This window comes from Helianthus annuus, chromosome 9, assembly GCF_002127325.2.
Source record: "Helianthus annuus cultivar XRQ/B chromosome 9, HanXRQr2.0-SUNRISE, whole genome shotgun sequence".
NCBI classification, from domain to species: Eukaryota; Viridiplantae; Streptophyta; class Magnoliopsida; order Asterales; family Asteraceae; genus Helianthus; species Helianthus annuus.
Window position 1 is genome coordinate 117,212,333 of NC_035441.2, and position 6,034 is coordinate 117,218,366.

The window sequence follows — 6,034 nt, forward strand, 5'->3', positions numbered from 1 at the left end:
GTAAAAAAACGCACGTAAAAAACGGGGGCGTAAAAATACGACGTGTAAAACGGGTCGTAAAAACGGCGCGTAAAAACGGGACGTAAAAAATGGGGCAAAAAAACAGCGCGTAAAAACAGGACGTAAAACACGGCGTGCTAAAAAAACGGTGCGTAAAAGCGGGAATAAAAAACCGCACATAAAAACCCGGTCGCAAAAACGGCATGAAAAAAACGGGGCATAAAAAAACGGCGCGTAAAACGGGAAACTGCGCGTAAAAACGCGACATAAAAACGGGACGCTAAAACGGCGCGTAAAAAACGGGAGGTAAAAAATAGGGCGTAAAAACAGCTTGTAAAAACGTGACGTAAAAAACGGCGCGGCAAAATACGGTGCGTAAAACTGGGCATAAAAAACGGCACTTAAAAACCCGGTCGCAAAAACGACGTGAAAAAACTGAGCGTAAAACGGGTCGTATAAAAACGTGTGTAAAAAACGGGTCGCAAAAAAACGCGCGTAAAATTTTTTATCAAAAGAATTTGATTTCAAAATGTTGTTTAATAAAAAAATCTGATTTAGAAAAAAACAATTAATGTAATAGGACAAAAATGTAATAAAAAACAATAAAGTTAATAAGACAAAAAAAACAAAATTACTTAAATACCCTTTTAGATTAAAATATTAAAGACATAATAAGACAAAAAGAATTTAATATTACTTTTAACTACTTTTAATCTCATCCATCCATTTTGAAAATATAATGGCTAGAAAGTGGTTCCCGCGGTTCTTACAACTGGAGGTGGTTTTCATTTTAGCGGTCCTATATATATATATATATATATATATATATATATATATATATATATATATATATATATATATACACTAGACGTATACCCGCGCGATGCGGCGGGATGACAATTTACAATGCGGTATTCGTTTACTGTGAGTTTATCAATTTTCTCGTGATACATTGTATTGTACGTTTGTTAAGTTTCTTATTCGTAGCATCCGTGTGTGACGTATACCATGAGTTTAGGGCTATGTACGGGGATGTAGTTTCCGATGTGGCATGCGATGACCATGGTGACAGTGTAGCAGAACGTGAGGGTCGGTTGCGGCCTTCTTCAGTGGCGGAGAATCAGCGGTTTCATGATGTCGTTTGGTGGTTTTTGTGTGACGGCCGGTTACCGGCTTCAGGAGAAAACTATAAAGGCCATTTACATATAATGCGTATATAAACCAAAATATATATTTTTTAAGCAATTGGCTTTCGTATACAAACCCTGAATAAGCAGTTGCATAAGTCTTTCAAAAGCTACACAACGAACCCGAGACTAAACCACTTTGTATGAATTTTGGGTTGGTCTCAGGTCGGGTCAGTTTTCGTGTATGAATGCTACAAATACAAGTGAAAGTAAGATTCTTTCCATTATGCATCAAAGAATCAAATCAAACCATGCCAAAACTCTAATCACAAAATAAAAAATCACTTTCTTTTTTTCTTAATTTAATTTGTGTTCATAAATACAACAAATTAAAAATATTCAACCTGAATACTCATTGGCCTTTCTTTCCAAAGCTGTTATTAATGCATACACTCGGATTCTTGCAAACAAGTATCCGTCATTTCGTATAAATGTATTTAATCCTGGTTTTACGAAGACAGACACGACGCATCATAAAGGGACGTACACAGGGACGGAATGTACTCTTATTTCTCGTCGTTTCTTCTTTCAAAACGACATTTTAGAATCACACGACACTATTAAATATATTCAACACAGGACTGCAAAACAGAACTTCAAATCAAGTGTTCACAAATAGTTTGATCTGTGTTATATGATATAACATTTATATGGTTAATCTTGATTAAAAAAATCTCGATTGAAATCGTCAAACGATCACGAACACAAAATTCCTAAACGTGTCCTAGTATAATGATGTATATAGGAAGTATTTACTATATGATGCCAAGCTCTATGACTCTGGTCAAGGGGAGAGCATGAGCTCGGCCCAGGCTAATGAAGTCGCCTTCATCTCTGAAGAAGATGATGTGTCGATTCTATTTTTCCAAAATGGCACACAATTCTTTCATGGATATACGGTCTTGGGGCCTTAAATGTGCGCTGGGTTTCCTTGTGACCACATATATCCAGATCGCGTTCTTCAAACGAGCTCGGAAGAACACATATCACCTTCATGGCTAATCGAATGTGCGCTACTTTCTGATCTCATCACAAGAGTTTTCCAACTTTCAAAGTCATCAAGCTTCAAGACAGAAAACTAAATGTTATGTTACTTTCATTAAATATTTACATATAATATAACCATAGCATCAAAATTCAAACAGTTGTGTTACTGAAGTATACCTTTGGCCAACCCACCCACCCGGCCCGTTTTCGAACCGCGTCAAAAGGCATGTATTTTGACATAAACAGAATGAAAATAGACTTACAATGGAGATGCTCATACAATGTTCCGTCCGACGCATATTCAAAAACTAACATTCGTTGACGGGCTAGTATCTATACAATACCCAAGCAATTTCCCTGTGTTTTCATGACTTAGCCTTGCCAAATCAGCAACCTGAAATAACAGAACAATTAAACAAAAAGAATGATACAGCAGGGTTCATAAAAAAGTAAGCTTTTTTATTGAGTATAATGCCATTTTCGTCCCTGAAGTTTGGCCAGTTTTGTGACTTTCGTCCAAAGGTTTATTTTTTCGCAACTGGATCCAAACGGTTAGAAAGCTTGCAATTTCCAACTGAAGCAGGTTTGGAAGGCTTAGCAGGTGAGCTCTCTTCCCCAGCCCCCATGCTATCGATAAAGAACAACTCAGAATGAAGCCTAAAAGGGTTAAGTGCCTACGACTTAGACGTTATCAACAAGTACCTGGAAGCATCAAATGCGGTGCGGGTTATTTAACTCCAGTCAAAGTACATAAAAAAAAGAATATAAACAATACAGGTTCTTGTCATATTACCAGTCTTATATGTATTTGCAGTAGATGACCTCCAATTTAACTTAACTGAAGAAGCCTTCTAGTTTCCAGGTATCATCCTGCACAAAAACAAGACCATTGAATTTTGAAAGTTATTCATAGCACAAGACAGTAGCACAGAAGATATTCGTAGAACATAATTTCTAAATAGAATACATAAAACACAAAAAAAATGAAAAAAAAACCCACAAAAACAAAGAAAGTAAAACTCATGTGAGACACCATTAAATCTCCCTATTCGAAAGCTTTTCTTCAAGCCTATAAATAAAGATTTATCATCACACCATTAAATCTCCCTATTCGAAAGCTTTTCTTCAAGCCTATAAATAAAGATTTATCGACACACTACTCACCTACCACCATCTGAAGCACATATATCGCCTGAGATCACCTCACATGGCCTCATGTGCACTTAACAAAACCGAGTACCAAACAACTAAATTCTATCCCAAACCAATTTATAACTGGAATCATAATTTTGATAAATAAAAGAGCAGTTTGCATTCAACAAATTTGAACAAGACATAAGATGAGTTTAACAGTCATAGATCTACAAACCCAATTCCATGCATGTTATATGAAGGATCTACACATGAAGAAACACTAAATCTACATAGGCATTTCTTCCAAGATCACCATAAAAGGTGGGTCGGACAGATAAGGTAATCCTTTTAGATCCAAACGGGTCAATTTTGTGGGCAGGCCGAAATAGGCCAGGTCGTGATAAGCCGCCCACTAATACTTTTTTGTAGCAATCATGATACAAATTCTTACATATTATCAAAATATGGCAGATACAATTTCTTTTAAATAAAATAATTTAAAACACACATTATGTCATTTAACAAATCGGTTGCTTAGTAAATACAAATTTTAACAACAGATAACAATAAACAGTAGAAGTTGATACCCATTTTTACTCATTATAACGCCATACTGAGCTAATAGTATGTTACAGTTTCAAGTAACACCATCTGAAAAACAGGCACTATTAGTATTAACACACATATTAAGTAAATGAAAATCGGTATGTATATCATTTTGGATTTCTAGGATAAGATTAACTCACTATATGTTGTCAAAGGCGCCAGGCGCACTTAAGGCGCAAAGGCCGTGCCCGAAGCCTAGGCGCAAAGGCCGTGCCCGAAGCCTAGGCGCAAGGCGCTTAAAAAGCGAGGCCCTAAGATAAGCAAGGCGCATAAACTGATGATATTCGAATATTAACAGAGCTATTTATAATCACTTTAAAAAAATGCCAAAATAATATCACAAAAAACTCACCTGGTTAGAATGTAAACCAATTTGGTATTCAAGTTATGTGTTTTCAAATAATGTAAACCACTTGAACCAACATGTGTGAAATACTTTGCAACTCCCTCAATATCTGATCAGCAGTAGCAGCCCTCTGAAGTATCAAAAACATGCATCGCAAACAACATTAACAAAAAACAACCCAAATCAAATACAATGATTAACAACTCAAACCCTAACCAAAATCTATTCTACAAACATAAACCACAAAAAACAAACAACTTTCCACCACATAAACCAAACCCTAGATCAATAGACACCCAGTTCAAAGGAAATTAGGCTGCTGAAAATGTATGCCACCCAATGAAAATTTTAAAAAGAACAAGAGGAAAAATTATGAAAGTGAAAAACTTGGTGTCAATCTACTTCTATACCTTTAGTGGTGGAACAAGGTTAGCCACATTTCGGACCACAAAAGCTTCACCAGGTTGAAATCCTTGGATATATGAGGGGGTAAACTCTTGAATATGCACAAGAAATCACCAGGAACTGTTTTTTAGAATCGTTAGTGAGCATAACAATCACAACAACCTTGAATAGCTAAGTCATAATAATAGTTGATGGATAAACACCTTTGGGGCTTGTGCTTGACTTCAAGAAACACTTAAATAGACATAGACTTTAAGAAATCAAAGTTGCAACAAACGAATTACTCTTAAGAATTCGGAAATCCCAGCATGGTCTTCCCAGTTTCTAAAAACTTCAACTTGGAATCACAGATCTGGCCAAAAACCAAAACAAAAAACAATAATCAGCCAAACAAACTCACTTAAACATTTCATCAAACACCTTATCTACATTACTACACACTACTCATAAACCCACACCACACAAACAAAGAACAAAATACAAAAACGATATGGGATCTTACTCGAAACAATGTCGATCTCCTGCTCTGTACTCAACTGACACAAAGATCAACGCTCTTAACTTCTTCTATAAATCTTCTTTTGCCTGAAATTGGGTATTCAAAACCCTAGGTCTGCAACTTCAGGTTGCTAGGTAGCAGTAAAACCCTTTTAAACGTAGAATACTAAACTAATAACACAAAAATGATTCAAGAGCATTATACAGAGAGAAGATGTACCTGGGTGCCATTTGGTGATGACGAAGAACAGGGGCTAATCGATGTGTGGTAATAGTGTATTGAGAGAGAACCGAAAGAGAATGGGAGGTGATTTGGTGCCAACTGCCTTTTTTTCACCTTTTCGGGATGTATGTGAAAATATGTGGCCAGGGTTTCATGTGCTTCAATTAGGGATTCAAAATTTGAACCGGGACTGCAAAGAGAAAAGGATTTGGGCGGGATTAGAGATTCAGGTATCGTTTGAATGATGAAAGATTTTCAAGATTCCTAGAACAAGGGTTGCAGACCTTCATCGATCTGGTGAAATCCTCACAGATCTAGTCATGAAACTGCATCTTGAGAGATCTGGCATGATGTTCTTGAGTCACCGAGTGTGAGAGAGAGAGAGAGAGAGAGAGGTGTCTGATGAAGTTTTGTGAGAAGTTGTGAGAGAGAATGGAATGGAAAAGTTGATCCGTGTGAACTGAATATCAACCGTTCAGATTGCGATCCGTGTGAAAAAGTGAGAAAATGGACGGCTGTAGATGAACCAGTTGAAGGGTAATTTGTTTGTGTTTCTTGATGCTTTAAGTGTTGTACATTGTGCATTCAGTGTTTTTTCAACACCTTGTTCAATTACCATCTTTTCCTTCTAATATCCTTATTAAAGTA

At 36.5% G+C, this 6,034-nt stretch overlaps 1 long non-coding RNA gene across 14 annotated transcripts; it reads right to left on the minus strand.

Annotated features, from left to right (window-relative positions):
• Positions 1-1,769: 1,769 nt before the first annotated feature.
• Positions 1,770-5,807, minus strand: LOC110878295. Of its 14 annotated transcripts, XR_004867018.1 has the most exons (11): positions 5,671-5,807; positions 5,384-5,576; positions 5,168-5,272; positions 4,869-5,017; positions 4,671-4,785; positions 4,267-4,390; positions 4,055-4,165; positions 3,896-3,959; positions 2,968-3,044; positions 2,438-2,876; positions 1,770-2,250 (listed from the first exon to the last, which is right to left on the minus strand). It is a non-coding gene; the product is annotated as an uncharacterized LOC110878295 (long non-coding RNA). The 14 variants fall into 14 exon arrangements; XR_004867014.1 differs by having other exon boundaries at positions 5,168-5,576; XR_002557804.2 differs by having other exon boundaries at positions 5,168-5,250; positions 5,384-5,807.
• Between the last annotated feature and the right edge of the window lie 227 nt (positions 5,808-6,034).